At 39.2% G+C, this 20,191-nt stretch overlaps 1 protein-coding gene across 1 annotated transcript in view; it reads left to right on the forward strand.

Moving 5' to 3' along the window:
- The window catches only part of GPC5 (glypican 5), a gene marked incomplete at both ends in the record, with an annotated part of 1,374,381 nt that overhangs the window by 1,094,567 nt on the left and 259,623 nt on the right, over positions 1-20,191 (forward strand). The gene's annotated exons all lie outside the window — the stretch shown is intronic.

Below are 20,191 nucleotides of genomic sequence, written 5' to 3' on the forward strand. Positions count from 1 at the left end.
GAGTGTTGCTCTTTTGATGTAGTCACGCTAGAACCTGTTCTAGGTGCTTCCATCTGTGAACTCACTTAATCCTCTAACCACCCTATCTCACAGATATGGGAAATCAAGGCCATAGCTCCTTGAAATCTTGCTGAAAATAGTAATTTGAGTTTTTTCAGAGCTTGTTTGCTTTACTTTAAAGAGTTTTATTCAGTTTCTAGCACACTGTAAGGACTATTTAAGTGTTATAAATTATCATAATTGATATGAATTATAAGAAAAATTGATCTTTCTCTCCCATGATGTTGACTTTTCTTCACAAGTCTGATGATCCTTGGTTCCCTATTTTCACTCCTGTGTGTGGACTGGATGGATGGCAACACATAGCTTATATGAGTCGGTTATTTGTTCAACAGCAGGTCTTTCTCCTGAGCAGGAAGTTGGTTCTGAACTCTGCATGTGGACAGGCACAACAGGACAACTTTAAAGTAGGCAGAAGGGGAGCAACTGATATTCCCTAAAATGCCAGGGGGTAATAATAACCCAAATAATAGCTCAAAAGGCGAACCCTCCTCAAGAAGAATGGTTATTACCTGAGAGCATTATTTTCTGGTCTTCACTGGTAAGAAGATCAGGAATGAAAGCTACAAATGCCAGATTTTTCTTAGGATAGGAAGAGAAGGGGCGGAAGAGGCAGGAGAGCTGTAAAGAGGGATGTAGTTGTTCCTCTGTAGAACTTCCATCGTTCCCCTGATTTCTCTTCCGTGCCCCACTCTAGCTCTGCTCAGTCACTCATGTGGAGCTCAGAACTTCTTGAGGCTTTGCCCTGAACAACAGTTCTTACCTTCATCACTTCCGATGCTTCCTCTTTGGCAAGTTTGGGACAATTGGTTCCCCTGTCCTGTTTTATTCTGTAATGGTGCAGTGGGTTGAATAGTGGCCCCCGAAAGATATGTTCAGATCTTAACTCTTGGTAAGTGTGAAGGTGACCTTATTTGGAAAGACTGTCTTTGCAGATGTAATTAAGATAGGGCTCTCAAGATGAGACCATTCTGGATTTATGATGGTCTCTAAGGCCAGGAGCTGGTGTCCTTAGAAGGAAGAGGAGAGGGAGATTTGAGACACAGGCAGAAGGTCACGTGAGGATGGGGGCAGAAAGTGGAGTTATGCAGCCACAAGCTACCAGAAACTGGAAGAGGCAAGGAAGCGTTCTCCCCTAGAGCCTTCAGAGGGGATGTGGCCCTGCCAACACCTTGCTTTTGGACATCTGGCTTCCAGAACAGTGAGAGAAAATATCTCATTTGTTTTAAGTCACCAAGTGTGTGGTAATTTGTTATGGCAGCCTTGGGAAACTAATATAAATAGAATTCTATTACCGTCCTGTCTTTCAGAAGTCCTCCAAAATCTCTGAGCGGCTCATGTGACCCCTGGCCCTATACTCTTCTCAACACTGCTCTGTGTTTATCTCATTTTTGTTTCTTTTGACTGAAACAGAAGCTAACGACTCTCAGTCTGCATTGAAAATTTTAAAATAGTATTTAATATTTAAATCGAGTCTATCTTCAATCTTGTCCCCATATCCAGATTCAGGCTAAATTGAGAGAAAGCATTCAACTAAAGGAAAGGAGATTTAATTTCAGTCCTGTGGCACAGAGAGTACGTGTTCCCCAGGTACAATGGTATAGGAACAACTGCATTTAAAATGAAAGCCATCTAGACTGATGGGTTTGACAGCTTACTTACTGAGCTTCATTGGTTCCCACGCCATTTCAGCCGTAAAGGTATGTGTATGTGTGTATATGTTAAGTTCTTAATTTTTCCACTAACATTGTTTCACAAGATCCCTTCAGAAATATCCAATATTCATTTTAATTTCAGTCAGAATAAGTATAAAACCAGTTCCCTTTATAACATTAAATTTTAACTTCAAACATTCGGAGACCTAAGTGTTCTTTACAAAGATCTCCCACTATGTCTTTCCTCCAGCAAAAATCACGCAGTGTTCTGTTTCTGCCAGTGAAGAATTAGTTATGTAAATGGGAAGAGGGCATTGAAAGGCAGCACGTAGGAATAGCCTGGTGGTCACATGGGTTTTTCTTCATTAAGACATTATAAAGTTTAGCTCTCGGTGTGAAGATAATTTAAATTGAAAGAATTTTTGTACCTTGCTACTGCAATAAGTTCTCTGTAAATGCATATAGTTTTACAAATGAGAAGCTGTGTGGCGCTTTCGCTAAGCAAGGTGCTCAGCGCTAAGGCAACAGAACATTCCTTAAATATCTCCCTTTGATGTCAGACCCTGAAAATTAGGCATTAAAAATGAATAACCCTGCAACTCTAAGAAAAATTAGAGCAAGTAAAGTATAATTTAATGAATCCCTGTGTGATAGGAAACCATAGTTCAAATCATTTGATATCAGAAAATACCCTCCATCCCTTAACCCTTAATATATTAAAGCCAGCTCAACTCACATGTCTTCTAGAAAAACTTCTCGAATAATTCCAACCCACATTGAAGATCTTTCTTCAAGACCTTATCTGTATTTATCTATGTCAATTATCAACTTATAATCATACACCATTTTGTAGCCACATCTAAACTCATTCACTTGTGTATATCTTGCTTCCCTATTGAGATTACAAATCCAATGAGGTCAAGAACCATGTTCTTTTTTTTTAAATTATTTATTTATTTATTTTTGGTTGCGTTGAGTCTTCGTTGCTGCACGTGAGCTTTCTCTAGTTGCGGCGAGCAGGGGCTACTCTTCATTGTGGTGCGCGGGCTTCTCATTGCAGTGGCTTCTCTTGTTGCGGAGCATGGGCTCTAGGCATGTCGGCTTCAGTAGTTGTGGCTCGCGGGCTCACTAGTTGTGGCTCACAGGCTTTACAGTGCAGGCTCAGTAGTTGTGGCGAACGGGCTTAGCTACTCCGAGGCATGTGGGATCTTCCCGGACCAGGGCTCGAACCCATGTTTCCTGCATTGGCAGACGGATTCTTAACCACTGCGCCACCAGGGAAGCCCAAGAACCATATCTTAATCTTCTTTTGAAGATTACTCCTTCACTGAAGTAAATACTTTTAAAAACTGAAGTGAAGTAAACTTTAAAATAAAATGGATCACTCAGACGCATTAAGATTTTAACTAAAGTTTCCAATAGAGTAGGCTGTATCACTTCATCTGCAATGTTAAAAATTATAAGAAGTCATCTACCCTTAATCATCAGTCAAGGGGAAAGTCTCATGGGTCCATTATGTTCAATCTATATTCTAGCTGCCACACTTGTCTTTTGAATTCTCCTCTCTTGAGATTTTGGCGCCCTCTACTTAAAATAAATGTGAAAGTATGTCTGGAAAATAATTGCCAAGACCTGTGTTTCCACCAGCCCATCACCCAAGTCGTCAGTCGTGCTTCAGCCCAGAGTCGGCAATCTATTAGTAACTATCATTTTGGAGCACTGATATATTCCAAGTACTATATAGATAGCTAGATAAATATAGTTATAAATGTAGATATAGATGCATGTATCTGTATGTATATATGTGTATATTCCTGTCAACGACCTTGAGAATGTGGTATTATCAGCCTTGTTCCGCAGATATATAAATAGCTTGCTTGAGGTTATAGAGTAACTGAAGAAGGATGCAAACCTCAATTTAGAATCTGCCTCCAAAATTCATGTGGTTTTCCTTGTCACCCTGTCTCACTAACAAAACTTCAGATTTCAGATGATAAAAAGATAAAACTGTAATGAATGTAAATGCTCTTTGAATCCTTGAGTTTAAACGTTTTCCTTTTTGTTAATTAATATTTTTTTAAGTCACAAACTACAAATCTCATGATAAAAAGCAGTGAATGGAAATCACTTAGGAGCATGTGAAAGCAAGTTGACAGAGAAAAAGTAAGTTAAAAAAAAAGAACAAGGTAAACCAAAACATTGAGAATAAATAGCCTTATCAGTCATTTTTCAAGAAAGATGATGTCATCTTGTGGATATTTTTAGAAGATTTTACAAAACATGTACACTTGGTAGCCAATAAGGACAGATGATGTCATAGTGACAAAGGTTACTTGTGAAAATACTGGTGACTGCAAATGTAGTGCAGCTGTGCAAAACTATAAATTTACCTCTGAGAAGATTGATCATTGGCTCCCGATTTCATACACCTGTTTTAATAGAGGTGGACAGGCATTCCTATTTTCTATTGTAGGTAATGCAATTGAGCTTATGGAGGGCAAGGTAAGGGTAATAGGAAAAATAAGAGGCAACCCTTGCATATGTGTTAGCCCCAGAGAATGCTGAAAGTAGATACTGTTTCTGGAATAGGGAGGGTCTTTTCTACCTAGTATGGTTGACACTTGAACAATGCAGGGGTTAGGAGAGTAGACTTTCCATGCACTTGCAAGTTCAAGTGTAATTTATAGTTGGCCCTCATTCCTCCTTATCCACGGCTTCTCTGTAACTGGGGTTCCGTATCTGCAGATTCAACCAACTGCAGATCATGCAGTAAATACGATAGTATTACGGTAGCTGTGTTCTCTCAGCCCAAGATCTCAAACCAAATCAACAAAATAAGCTCCAACTGAGGAGGAGATTGATGAAATTATTTTTCCTCTCCTTAAAGTTTTTTCAGCCACAGAACCCCTAAAATTATCCCCGGATATTAAGCTGTAGCAGACTTCTCCCACCAGTTGGTGCCAAAGAGCAGCTGGGGCCTCAATGAATCTGCATCTCAGGGTCTGAACCCTGGGCTAGCTAGATGTGCAGTTTTTCCCCAGGTCACTTTATTAACCACTCAACAAGACAACCACTGGGGTGAATTTTTTTGAACCTCATTTATTACTTTTTGTTGTACTTAAAAACTGCCTAAGGAAACTAAATGTCATTACATCAGTGGGTTAGATGCAGTGATCCTCAAACCTTGCTAACATTAGGATGATTCGGGGAGCTTTTAAAATCCTGGTGCACAGGCCACATCTCAGGTGGATTATATTTGAGTCTTTTGGGGGAAAACGCCAACATCTTTATTCTTCTGAACTCCCCCTGAGGTAATTCCAGTGGGCGACCAAAGGTGATATCTACTGCGTTTTTGTTTTTTTTTAATTTTATTGGAGTAAGGTTGATTTACAATGTTGCATTAGTTTCAGGTGTACAGTAAAGGGATTCAGTTATACCTATACATATATTCATTCTTTTTCAGATTCTTTTCTCATATAGGTTGTCACAGAATATTGAGTAGAGTTCTCTGTGCTCTACAGTATAGGTCTGTGTTGGTTATCTATCTTATATATAGTAGTGTGTGTATGTTAATATCAAGCTCCTGATTTATCCCTCCCCCCACATTTCTCCTTTGGTAACCGTAAGTTTGTTTTTAATATCTGTAAGTCTGTCTCTGTTTTGGAAATAAGTTCGTTTGTATCATTTTTTTAATTAGATTCCACATATGAAAGATATCCTATGATATTTGTCTTCGTCTGACTTACTTCGCTCAGTATGATCGTCTCTAGGTCCATCCATGTTGCTGCAAATGGCAGTATTTTGTTCTTTTTTATGGCTGAGTAATATTCCGCTGTGTATGTGTACCACATCTGCTTTATCCATTCCTCTGTTGATGGACATCTAGGTTGCTTCCATGTCCTGGCTATTGTAAGTAGTGCTGCCATAAACATTGGGGTGCACGTATCTTTTCAGATTATGATTTTCTCTGGATATATGTCCAGGAGTTGGGTTGCTGGATCATGTGGCAGTCCTATTTTTAGTCTTTTAAGGAACCTGTTCTCCATAGTGGTTGTGCCAGTTTACATTCCCACCCACAGTGTAGGAGGGTTCCCTTTTCTCCACACCCTGTCCAGCATTTATTGTTTGTAGACTTTTTATGATGGCCATTCTGACCTGTGTGAGGTGATACCTCATTGTAGTTTTGGTTTGTATTTCTCTAATAATTAGTGACGTTGACCGTCTTTTCATGTGTTTTTTGGCCATATGTATATCTTCTTTGGAGAAAAGTTTATTTTGATCTTCTGCCCACATTTTGTTTGGGTTGTTGTTTTTTTGACATAGAGCTGCATGAGCTGTTTGTTTATTTTGGAGATTAATCCCTTGTCAGTTGCTTCATTTGCAAACTACTGCCCTCACTGAATAGGATAGTGTCAGCATAGGGACTTGTTCTAGAAGAGAATTGGGGCCAAGTTATGAGCTTTAGCAACACACGGATGAATGGCATGAGTCAGCCATCTTGAAAAAATACATTATGCGGTCACAGTAAGTGATAACCCCAGAGAATTCACACAGAAGGACTGAAATCCTGTGGCAGTTCTGCACAAAAATAACGGCATGCAACTTTTATTCAGTGCGAGTACAACTGTTATGTGCAAAATTCCCTTGATGTGATAGTAGCTTCCCAGAACACTTCTAGGAAAGTTATCTTAGAGGATGTAGAACAGAAAGGCTCAGAGTTAAAATTAAGATTCTCCAATCACACAGAAAGTAAATCCGTTTTAAACTCATAGCGAGAAATAGAGGAACAAGATGAAGTAGGATAGGATGCAAGAGGATAGAAGGACCATTCTCCCTGAATCCTAGATTCTAGAGTAGCAGCATTTAGGAGTCCCCTCTGCTTCTTCTCTCACCTCTTTCTCTTCTCTCTCCCTCTCTCCTCTCTAGTCTATGCCTCTCTCTCTTCCCCTCTCTCTCTCTCTCTCTGCCTCATCACCCTTCCCCATAGGCAGTATAGTTTTGAAGGCTAGAATTGATGTTTGAACAAAGGGGACCAAGAGGTGGTGCCTGGAGCAACAGGAAACGTGTGCTGTATTTGAGAGAATCAGGCAAGGGTGTCTGGCCACAGAAGAGTTCACAGGTGAGCCCACTGAACAGGTGAGGCTTTTATCTGCTTTCCTTGGGCAGAGCATACGTGGGGCCAGAATAGGGCTATTATGTGTGCTACGAATGGGCAGCCAATTTAGGGTTAGTCTCTCTATCCCCTCCTATCTAGAAGAAACACTTGTATCATGTATTCCACTTATTCTGCCATTAACATATCTGAGAAATCATTAATATCTCTTCTGAATTCTGCCTGTGTGTCACAAGCTGCTTGCTTATTCATACTCATGCTTAACACTTCCTAGGAGATTTGTCTCTTTTATAAGCTACTAGCTTTCTCACTATTGGTGCTTAACATTCTTATGAGTTTCATCATTCCTGTTTATTTGTCTTTTATAAGAGAATTGAATATTCTCCATAAAGCAAGCACAACATTCCAACAGCTTCCTCCACATTTGAAGGAGAGGACTTTATTATGGAGGTGAAAGAGAGCTCTGTCACTTTCATTGCTCAGCTTGGATAACTTTATACATTTTTAAGTTGAAATGTAACGGCTGCATGCAACCCTTGTTAAGGACAGTATGTTTAAGGGGAAAATGCTGTGGGCAAATCAGAGAACTCAAACTGAAGAAAGGTGACAAGGTAAACGTTAAACATGAAAAAAATACATCTCAAGAATAGGATGGCCAATTCTGAGCAAAATTTTGGGCTAAGCACAGATCCAAAACATAGTGATGTTTTGCAAAGACTGGCAGATGTGATTGCAGGAACTGTGGTCACTAGTCCATTAAACTGCACACCAAGCATTTGTGTCATCAGGAATAGTATATCTTAATGATTATACATAGTATAGCTATAAACACAAGTAAACTTGACACATACATAATCTATATGCATATACATATAAAATATACCTATTCATATATACTGAAATAGCAAAAATTGTCTTGGTATTATGAGAGGTAATTCAATAATATCTATACCAGCCAGTGCGCCACCAGGAAACAGAAGTCACACACAAATCAGGGTAGATGGAGAAGGTTTATTAAGGACCTATTTACAAAGCTTAAAGATAAGACATAGGGAAAACACAGGGATGAGTTCAGCATCCCCTACTAGTGACTGCAAAGTCACTACAATCTGTAGGCCTGAATAGGCTAGTGGAGGGGTTTCTGGAAGCTAGAATGAGACAGTCTTGAGGAAAGGGCTTGAGAGGGGCTGTCACCTTTGCTTGAAGGGCACATTCAGACTGAGGTTACAAGACAAAGGGATCCAGATAAATAAGTGCTGAGCTAGCTTCATTTACTCCCATCTCTGAAACCTGGCCCGCGAGTCCTGTGGCCACACCCAACTAGGAGCCAGAAACAAGGCAGCCTGCAGCTGTCATTCACATAGATCAGCTTTCTAGAGAAGAGAGCAGGCTTTAAAAGGGTGGAGTGGACCTAGAGGAGCAAGCGGAAGTTATCTGGTCCAACGCCCAAGTCACATGCGCAAGTATAAGATCATTTATTCAATGGACTCCTTTTTTAACGGGTGAAGAAACTTAGGAGTAAGGAATGGATGTTATTTTCCACAGCAGGTCTTCTATTCCAAATAACTGTAGTAAAATCCTCAGGACATAGAGGTGATTAAGGCAGAGGCCAGACTTCAGGAGTTCACAGTCCACGGGGGAGATTGCATGTAGATAAATATTTAAAGGAGTATTAAAGTAGAAAAGTAGCTGCTGTCTGAAGTCTTGTTAAGAACAGTATCCTCAAGGAACAGTAGGCAAATCAAAGGAAGTAGAAATTATATATAACAAAGTAAAAATTGCTATAACAAATACAGCAGGAAGTGGCAACCTGCAGGTATGAAATCATCCAGTGTCATGTTGCAAACTATACATATATATACCTGTAAAACTTGTATCCTTTCTCTTAAGCATCTTCACAGAAAAGACAATACCACAAAAATGACTACAGGCCATAAAACTCTATTTTACATATTCTAGTAGCCTAACGATATAGTTTAATTCTGAGATAGATGCTTCAGAAACTTTCTCTTCTGCATGTCAAGTGTGAACATGAAAGCAGTAATTTACCTCCAGTGACCCAGGACTTAATTGTCATGAGGATATTTTATTTAGCCCTGCTCACCTCATGATGGAACCAGAAAGGTGAATGTTTCAACCATAAATTTATAGCTCTAACTTCTCTGTTTCTATCCATGGCTAAATAAAAACCAAACAATCATTATTTCATCTCCAAAGTGATATAAATTTCTAGGTGATCTTTACTAAGGAAAATTAGCTCCAAAATATGTCATATCTGGTAAATAATGATGTTGTTAAATTGGTTTTGCAGTTACGTTTCCAGTGAACTGTAAAAGTATGACAACTAGGCTTTTCTGAGTACAAACAGTTTGTGATAAGATTCTCCCCACTGCCTCTCACTGCAAGCCAAGCTATTAAAATATTTTAAAAATATAATTCACCTTTTGAAGTTTCTTCACCAGTCTTTAACACATGTATAGATATTTCAAAATGATAATCTTAAAATCCCACATGCAAATCAACTTCTCTCTATGGTTGGATTTTTAAAGCATAGCCTGAAGAAATTGGGCTGGTGGATACCCACTGATAAACTATTTACTTTAAAGATATGTTATTTATAAATGAACAGCCCTGTACCTCCTGTGAAAATCCTGAAGCTCTTAGATAAATAACAAAGCATAAAATCCTGCCTGAATTTTTGCCTTTCCTAATTTTTTGTAATAACTTTATTGAGATATAAGTCATTCACCTGGCATAGAAGTCATCCGTTTGAAGTGCATTTTTCAGTGATGTTTAATATATTGACAGAGTGGTATGATCATCAGCAAAATCAATTATACTGGTTTTGCAAATTTCAGCGAATATTTCTGGAGCTTGGACCAGGTGCCTGCCGTTGTTCTAGGCGTGAGGTGCGCAGTCAGCAGGGTGACATATTAAGTTCTAGCTCATATGGCATGTATATTCTTGTGCAAGGAGACGTACAGTAGACACAGAAGCAAGTACATGTGTAATACATCTAATGTGATAAATTCTAGGAAGAAAAGCAAAACAGGGGCAACAGTTGTAGGAGGTAGGTGATCAGGAAGGAAGGACCTCTGTGAAAAGTGGCGGTGACTGAAGTGAAGGAATGGATCACAGAACAGTTGAGAGGAGAGCCTTTCAGACAGAAAAATGGGCAGATGCACACCCCTGCTGTGGATGTACACGAGGCATTGCTGAGAAAGAGCGAGAAGGCCAATATTGCTAGAAGAGACCAGGGAGACACAAAGGACGTGGATGAGAAGCGGGCAGAGGCCGGAGGGTGCACAGCCTTGTGGACCTTGGTCAGTTCTTATTCTGAGTGAAGTGGAGGCTGATGGGGTGTCTTTGAGCAGTGAAGTGGAGGGCCCTGACGTAGATTTTTAAGGGATCATTGTGGCTAGTGTGAGAGCACAGACTGACCTGCTGGGTCAAAGGAAAAAGAGAAGAGTCCATCCGGGAGGCTATGACAGTGGTCCAGGCGTGAGATGCTGAGGGCTTAGGCCTTCTCTATTTTAACGTGGATATATTAGCACATCAATAGAGTACATATGATCCTACATACGTAGATCCAGTGATACCGGCATCTTCACATTTGTAAAACTTAATAAAAATTGCATTTATATTCAGAAAGTAAATCAATTTTATCCACCTGATTTTAAAAGAAAAGTATCTTACATCCGCATTATTCTCATCCTTACTTGTTTTCATAAGCCTTGTAAGTGGAAGTTTTTGCTCCTTCACTGCCCCATCTTAGGTATTTACTATACCTCCTTAGGAACCCCTTGAGAGCACTTACCCCCTAGAAAAGTACAAGGTTACTTCACCAAGAAGGCCTTATCTGTCAACACAGATATTTTCCATTCTTTCTTAGTGGTTTATAGATACATTTAACTCACTCCTGAGAAATATTAGTGAATATCTCACTGCCTCACAGAGACACCATTAATCAGATACTAAGATGTATGGAGCTGTGTACCAAAACTCTCACTCTTTTTATCATATACAGAAATATAAAGAGAATAAACCTCTAATGGAGTTTACATAAGTTTCCTGTATTTTTCAGTTATTTAGATCTAAGCATAACAGCTTTGACTAAATTACGTTTGCCTTCGTTTATTCATTCAACCAGTGTATGTGTGTTCGTTTTCTATGTGTCATTCACTACTCTTAGTGCTGGAGGTACAAAGTGAAACAGGCTTGCCTTAGAGAAGTTGACAATCTAGATGAAAAGACATTCAAGCATACAAATATTTTAAAGAGTAGAATGAGTTCCATCCATGTGGTTATAGCAGAGATAGAAAAGAGGGTCCCTGGCTGGCGAGGGACACCATGTATACAGAATACAGTGCCCGTTTGTGTCCTGTGAGCGATGCAGTGTTGTGAGCCTGATGGCACATGTACTTTATATGGTCATGCTAAACAACTTTTAAGGGGTGTGAAGACCTACTCTGATCCTATATCCCATGAGGACGCTGTGAGAGGTTCCCAGTGTCTGCCTTTGCCGTGGGGCGGAGTGGTGGTAAGCAGGAGACATAGCTTCCAGTGTGTGTCATGGAAACAGTAAGGTTAGAGGAGTTGCAGGGAGAGGTCTGAAGAGAATCTGAAATGAAGAGCTAACTCTCATAGATACCTGAGGGTGAAGGCTATCATGTAGAAAGCATATAGTGTGCAAAAGTCCAGAGAAATAAAAGACTATGCGGTATTCTTAGAATTGCAAGTAACCCCAGCATGAACAGAGAGCAGAGAAGAGTACGAGAAACGGGTTCAGAAAAGCCGGCTGCGGATGGTTAGTGAAAAGGCTTAGACGCCCAGGACGTGAAGGTGGATTTTTAGCCTTGCGTTGTCGTGATGAATTTTTGCACTTTAAGCAGCCACTTTGGTGACCAGGGAACTGAGATCCCACAAGCCACGCAGCGTGGCCAAAAAAAAAAAGAAAAAAAGAATTACTTTTTTTCTGGGTTCTCCTTCAATAACCTGAATCGTCATACCTCATACAGGATTGATACCTAAAGAAAGTTCATAACGGTTATATTTATATGTCTATGAAATTATAAATTACCATACATATGATATTTTAATTTACCCATACAAAACTCAGGAGGTACAGGGAATTAATATTCTTTTATTTTAATATGAAGAAATGGGGATTCATGGAGTTATGTGATGCACAAAGGTTTACAAGTAAATATGTCAAAGTGGCCAGAACCTTGAATCTGTCTCTTATGTCTCCAAGTCAGACGAGTAAACTTTCCTTGAATCTGGTTGCCAAATGCATTCCTCGTAGGTCCCAGTTAATTTTAATGATGTCCTGTTACCGTGAGGCTGTTTTCAGGCTTGAGGAACACTGGAAAGAGTTCTCTCTTCCATCTGTACCAAGACATAGAAAAGGCTGAAGGAATATTTCTTTTCTCTTGCCTTTGAAAATAAGATGATTTATTGAAATCTTCAGAAGTACTACTTCAGTGCATCGTGCGTTTACACATAGGGCTACAAATTTCTCCTCTTGTTTTTAATTCCTGAGGACAGAAGCCGTATTCTTTTAGTCACAAATATTATTTTTCAGAATTATTCTAGAGATTAAATCCTATTCCTGTCCCTTTATGCTCTGCATTTTAGATCAGATCTTGGTTCCTTTTATTTTGAAAGCATGAAAGACATTATTTTCTTTTTTAATATCATGAAATTGTTAGTGAGCAAAGAAACAACTCATGAGATTTTTGCTCTTATGGCTACTGTGCTATTCTCCAGTCAAATAAATAGTTAATTTTCTAAAAATTTCTTCCTAAATCCCATGTCTGATTTCATTCTTATAACAAATAACGGTAGTACAAGGTAATTACGTCTTTGGTGACCTAATAAAAAGTTCCTCCACTTGTATAAAATTATTTAAACCAGGGAACAGTCCACACAGAGTTGGGAATTAGTATTTTATGTTCTAGGGAAATACTGCACGCGTCATGATTTCACGTTTGTGAGGTATGTTTTTTTCTATTTAAGCCAAAACAAAAATAAAAATTACGAACATTGGTGTTACAGGATGTACGTATGATAAGAACCAATCAAATTATTTGAACAAAACCTTCAACTTGAAGTCACCAGTCACTTCGTTGGCTCCCTTCCATTGTAAAGCTCATGGTCGGGCTTCCCTGGTGGCGCAGTGGTTGAGAGTCCGCCTGCCGATGCAGGGGACACAGGTTCGTGCCCCGGTCCGGGAAGATCCCACATGCCGTGGAGCGGCTGGGCCCGTGAGCCATGGCCGCTGAGCCTGCGCGTCCGGAGCCTGTGCTCCGCAGCGGGAGAGGCCGCAACAGTGAGAGGCCCGCGTACCACACACAAAAAAAACTCATGGTTGTCTAATCTGCTGTCAGACCTGCAGTCCTGGCATTCAACAATTCCCCCAAACATGCCTCCTGAATTCACTTCTCCTTCTCTTTCTGTACACTTGCAGTTCTAGGAGTGTTAGAACTGAGCACTCCTCTACCAATACAGAATTGAAGGTCAAGGTCTCAGCCCATGTTCTTACGGCAGATTCTATGTTGCGTGTGTTGCTCTCTGAAACAGACATTAGTCATCTGCACTGCCTGCCCACCGTTTTGTTTCCTCACTGACCTTATTTATTGGACACTTGTGTTTGTCAAGGCCTATGTTAGATGAACCTTTCCAAATAGTTTTCCTTATTCATTTGGCCATGATCTTGTTGTTCAGTAATTACCTTGTGTAATATAATGCATTTTATTGTGTTATGTTTGTCTCTTCCTAGGCTTATACCCTTACACTGTCCTTTCTATAATATATACAATTTTATTTTTCAATTATACCTCAATAAAGCTGGAAAAATATCTGATTGAACTGAGTTAAACTGATCTAAACATTTAATTTATTTTCCTAGTCACCACATAGGGGCTTATGAAGGAGTCCTGAAGAATTATTTTTAAACATTTACATTTATTTTTCATGCTTTCAAATTTTAGTGAGTTGACTTATGTGGCTCTGCTACAGAATTCTATATTTTGGTATAAGTTTTACTGCTTTGATTCAGGACAAACATGTATTGATAGTATTTGTCTTTCTGTGTCTGGCTTATTTCACTTAGCATAATGCCCTCCAGATTCATCCATGTTGCTGCAAATGACAGGATATCCTTCTTTTTTATGGCTAAATAATATTCAGATATACATATATATATATTACAGTATCACATTTTTTAATCCATTCATCCATCACTGGGCATTTAGGTTGTTTCCATATCTTGGCGATTGTGAATTATGTGGCAATGAACATGGGAGTGCAGCTACTTCTCCAAGATATTTCATTTCCTCTGGACATCTATGCAGAATTGGATCATATGGTAGTTCTAGTTTTAATTTTCTGCAGAATCTCTATTTGGTTTTCCACTATAGCTGTATTAATTTACATGTCTACCAACAGCGTGCAAGAATTGAAAGCCTCAATCTCTCATCTGGAAAATGCTGTGTCTCAGAGATCACCTTCCCCTTTCAAAACTTCTCTCCCTAAGATGACATTTGGATGTAGTGACCAGGGAAGCTAATGTGCTTTCCTGTTCCTGGGCGTGTACCTTGGGCTTCTGTTGCTTCCAGTGTGTGTTATGGCTCGTGTCTGGGTGTCTCGAGGGCAATGCCTTTTCTCCTTGGGTGCTCTGTCCACTGTTGGCTTGTCTCTCCATCGTCTTTGGCAGTGATCGCAGGGAGAACCAACCCAGTTGAACTCCAGAAAGCTCTCTTTGTCAGTGAATGTGAGCCTCTTCCTGGGGGGGTCCAGTCTTAACCCCAAATGAGGGCCACTTTACCCTAAAGGGACTGCCACCGTGTTAGGTCTACTGATCCATCTACGTCATACAAGGACTGGCGACAGGATTTGAAAACAAAACCTCAGATAAGCTTTCACTCTCTATAAATTTATGAATAGTACCCAAGTGGGTTGTGAAATAATAAGGAATATATAGATATAGATATCTAATTCTAAAAATTAGATATTTTATCTTGTAATTAATATATAAATATTATATATAATATATATATAAATGTATATTATAATTATATAATCTTGTAATTTCCTAAGTCACAAGAGCACTAGGAGCATCTTTTGTTCTTTTTTTTAATTTAATTTTTAATTATATTAGAGTCTAGTTGATTTACAATGTTGTGTTAGTTTCAGGTGTACAGCAAAGTGATTCAGTTATACATACACAGATACCCATTCTTTTTCAGATTCTTTTCCCATATACGTTATTACAGAATATTGAGTAAAGTTCCCTGTGGAGCATCTTTTGTTCTGATGCTTAATCTTTGATCCTGTTTCCTAACACAGAGCTTCTAAATCCTTTGAAATACCCTGAATGATAAGACTGTCTTTTATTCTATTGAGATTACTCTTAGTGGACTCCTAGATAGCTTCAAAATGTGGGCTGCTTACCAGAAAGGCCAAGGTGTGATTACAAGCTTGGAACTTATAGCTCCCGTCCACCCCCGCATTCTTTGGGGAGGGGTGAGAGGCTGGAAATGTAGTTTATAATCAATCATATCTATGTGATGAAGCTTCCATAAAATCCTAGTAGTACAGAGTTTGGAGAGATTCTGGGCTGGTGAACACATCTAAATTTCAGGAGGGTAGTGATCCTCAGTCCCACAGGGATAGAACCTCATGTGCTCAGGACACTTCCAGATCTCACTCTGTGTATCTCTTCATCTGTCTGTTGATTCATATCCTTTATTATATTTTTAATATTAAACCAGTAAGTATAAGTGTTTGCCTGAGTTTTGTGAGTCATTCTAGCAAATTGGGGGACCAAAGGAGGGGTTCATAGGACCCCTGAATCATAGCTAGTCTGTTAGAAATACTGGTGACAACCTGGGACCTGCAACTGACATCTGAAGTGTGTGTGTGGTAAGGGGGAGGACTTGTGAGACTAAGCCCTTAACCTATCTCCAGAATTGAGTCAAATTGTAGGACAACCTGCTAGTGTCACAGAGAATTGTTTGATGTTTGGAAAACCCACACACGTGGTGTCAGAAGTATTGTGAGTGTGTGAGGAGAGGAGAAACATGGGAGGAGTATGTTTTTTCTCCATATGGATTGAGACCATATCCCACCTTCACTCTCTCATCAACCCAGGTAACCTTCATTTCTATTTCAGATATCCACATCCTCTCCTAGCCTAAGGTAAGAGTAGGCAGGGTGAGTTATGCATGTCTGATTGCTTCCCTCTCTTCCACTTTCTCTCCTCCGTTCTTTCTTTTATTCAACAAATGTTTACTTCCTGTCTGGCACTGTTCTAAAGTATGGGGGATGAGTAGTTAACAACACAGACTAATTCTCTGCCTTCATGGAAGTTACATTCCAGAAAGGAAAATAGATAATAGAGAAGTAAATATATTAAATAATATCAAGAGATGATAAATCACATGAAGAAAAATGAAGGGAGTAGAAAGTGACTGGAAAAGAGGTAGGCGATCCTGGAAGAGCTCTTTGAAGAAGCACTATTTGAGAGCAGATATTTGAGTGTCATACTGGAGTGAGTTAGGTCAAAATCTGCAGGGTGCCTTCTGGTCAGAGATAGCAGTGTTTGCACAAGTCCCAAGTTTGGAATACCTGTAACATGATGGAGGGAAAGCAATATGGTCACTGGAACTAGACTGAAGTGAGTGAGGGGGGAAGAGCTAGGAATGAACTGGAGAGGCCAGGAGAGACCAGATCAGGGAGATGTAGCACTACTGGTGCTACAGTATGAGCATGAGTGACAAGACTTATTGAAGTTTTTAAACCATCTCTGTGTAGAACTGACTGTAGAAAAAAGAGGGGAAACAAGAAGAAAAGATAAACACATTTGTGGGAGTTCATGACAGTGGCTGGTGGCATGGTGGAGAAGTGACTGCAACTTGATATACATTGAAGGTAGAGATGAAGGTGCTTGCTGATGGAATGAATGTGTAAAAGTTGAGTGAATATTGAGGCCATGCAGTGAGATGAGGAAGACTGGAGGTTGAGGTGTTGAAGGGAGGGGATCAAGTGTTCGTTTTGGGGAAGAAAACATTTGAATGCCTATTAAACAACCAGGTGGCCATGTCAATAGGTAACTGGATAAATAATCAGGAACTCAGGAGAGAGACTGGGCAGGAAGAATAAATGTGGGAATCACCAGCATAGACGTGGCGTTTAGCATCAGGGGACTGGATGAGATCAACCCAGAGTAAGTTTATAATGGGGAAAGAAGAGGGTCTGAGTACCTTGACCTTCTTAAGAAGAAGGTTGCAGTGAAGGAGACTGAGAAGAAGCAACAAATCAGATGAGGACACCTGCAGAATATGTCCAAGAAGTTAGGAAAGAATTTCAAGAAGGAGGTAACCACATCATATGCCCTAAAAGGGCAAGTAAGACATAACCTTGACAAAGGCATTTCAGTGGATTTGTGGGGATGAAAGTCTGATTGGAGAGGATTAAAGAGAGAGTAGGGAAAACTTCTAGTTAAATACCTTCATCTCCACACCTCCCAAAACACTACTAAAATGTGTGTAGTAGAATTTTTTTTAATTGGCATAAACTACAAGGACAAAGAGTATAGAAAAGGAGACAACAAGCAGAACACTGATGTCAACAAAATTTTATCATCTGGAGACACATGAAGTAGTAGTAACCGATTCAGTAGACCAGAGAATCTGAAATGTAACCCTACATCAAGAATGTCAGAGAGATGCAAGTCTACATATGGATAAACCCCAAGAAAGCTCAGAAATTAGAGAATCAGTCTCCTTGAATAGCAGGAGTGTGAGCTGGTTCTAAAAACAGGAAGATCGATGGAAAGTCTTTTTAAGTAGTTACTAGACAGCAGGCTTCACTCTCCAGACTTGGGCGGATAGGAAATTATCTGTTTGGACTCAGCAGAGGCCTAGAAAATCACTCCCTGGAAAAGTTAGATTAATAAGTTAGGATTAACCTCTGGAGAGGATACCAGACATAAGTGAGGGCAGGAGTGCAGTATCTTATTGAAAACAGAGTTTTTGAGTAAAATTCTTAAAGAATGGTCAACACTCCAGGCTCCAGCTCCTTGGCTGTTTCTCTGCTGTACCTTCACAAAGCTGGCTGCCAGGCCTATACCACTGCCCTCCCACTATCAATCAATCTAAAAACATCACCTTCGTGGACTTCCCTGGTGGTCCAGTGGTTAAGACTCCATACTTCTACTGCAGGGTCGTGGGTTTGATCCCTGGTCGGGGAAGTTCCACATACCATATGGTGCGGCCAAAAAAATTCAAAAAAGCAAAACAACAACAACAACAAAACACCTTCAGCTTTAAGGATGTGATCCTATCACAATAACCCACTTCTCCTGCTACATCTTTGCTTACTTTTATCTTCATTGACACCATCCAATTTTTCTGCTACCAATAACGAAAGCCTCTCAAGAGGCTTCCTATATTGGGAAAAAGCCAAATTTAATCCAGAGGACATTATCTTCCTTACAAAACATGAAAAACCATCAGTTGAAATGTCCCCATTCCCATTTACTTCCAAGCTTAGAGTGTTATATCAAACCCAAGAGGACATTAACAGTAAAATATTTATAACTAATCCTTGCTGTTTGTTTAATACAGTTCATCTTACTGTGTTTTTTTGTTTGTTAATTTTTTTTGTAAGTTGGATGTGACTAAAATATGTGCAGACATTATTGTAATTTCTAGTGTGAAACATATGGTCCGTGGTGATGGATAGAAGATCTGGCACAACAACACATGCATCTAGGTGTTTAATGATATTTGATGACATAAATTTGAAAAAAAACTCAGCTTTCCAAATCATTACTCAGATTCAAAGAGACAGAGATCCAGCTGCCTTACCACATTTTCTGCACATCATTATTAAATTCATATATTAACTGTTCTTTTTAAAATAAATTGTCATAGAAGACTTTCAGAATCAAGCACACAGTGCTGTTATAACCTTTATGTCTCCTTTTCCAAAGTTTTAAATGGAGATCTAAAAACAAAGCAAACCGAACACCTAGACGCTTTAGGCCAGTGCAACCATCAGTAAAATCAGACATTATTCATCCACGTCTTTCTGCCAAGAGCATATGCACAATTATATTAGCTTGTAATTAATGTCTCATGTTGTCATAAACAATAGTTTTAGTAAGAGTCGCCTATCTTATATATACTCACGATTATGAGTTGTACTTAGACCTTATCTGGAAGTCAGAAGATAGCGTTCATTCTATTTTATGGAGTAATCATTTTGGTAATTTTGAGAAAGTCACACATCTTTAGGGATCCTCATTCTCTGTCACTGTAAAATGGAATCCTCCTCCTGGAATCTCTCAAAATAAGAATAAAATCAAAGATGATGAAGTATAAAAAAAAATAGTTTTATCATTTGGGGATTTTTTCGGGACCTATTTATCACTACTCTTCTGTTCTGACAGAAAAATTCCCTACTTGTTTCACACTATACACATTCATTCATTCAAAGAGAGATGTCTTGAGTGCGTTGATTCACATAATCTATTTAACCTTCTTAATTGTGCAGGTGAAGAAATGTTCACCCATCAAATTTTAAGGACGAACCAAGGCCACACCTTGAACTGGTGGCAGACCCCGGACTAAAACTCAGTCCTCTGGAACCCACACTATTTGGGAACTACACTCAGTTAGTTTCTCAAAAATTAGGACTTAATGTTGAAAGCCCTGTCATGTTGATAAGGCATAAATACAGTATGAAATGAGACTCTGTGAGTGAATGTTCAAGATGACACATAATATGCCCCAATTAAATGTTAGAAAAATGTAAAGAAAAGAGATTCTTTTAACTATACTTTTATTCAAAGATTGGTAGCAACATATATTCCATATAACTCTAGAGTCATAATACTGATGGGTAATTTGATTCTTAAAAACTGGCTCCTTATTTATGAGTTGTCTCTATACATGTTTAGTGACAACATTAAAAAAAATTAATAATTTAAAGGATTCGCAAAAGGCAAACAGATTGTAGAACTTTTTTTGGCATGAACAACGGCTCTGAGGCTCTCTAATCACAATAGGAAAAGACAAGTGCTTCACCTGTTTGTTTTGAATTTCCCTCCTTCCACTGTAATGTAAATATTTTGGGAATTCAGAACACTTTTTAAAAATATGTATATATTTAATGAATCACTAACGCTCTGTTAGAATCCTGTTTACAGCGATTTACCAGGGAGTGTCAGGTCTTATTTTTTTTAATATTGATACTTTCAGAAAATTAGAACCTACTCTTATTACATCCAAGTTCCAGAAGCATATCTTATCCTTCCACAGCCTCGACTCCTGGAGTCAATACACCAAGTACATAA

The sequence above is a fragment of the Leucopleurus acutus genome, assembly GCF_964270905.1.
Source record: "Leucopleurus acutus genome assembly, chromosome: 18".
NCBI lineage: Eukaryota > Metazoa > Chordata > Mammalia > Artiodactyla > Delphinidae > Leucopleurus > Leucopleurus acutus.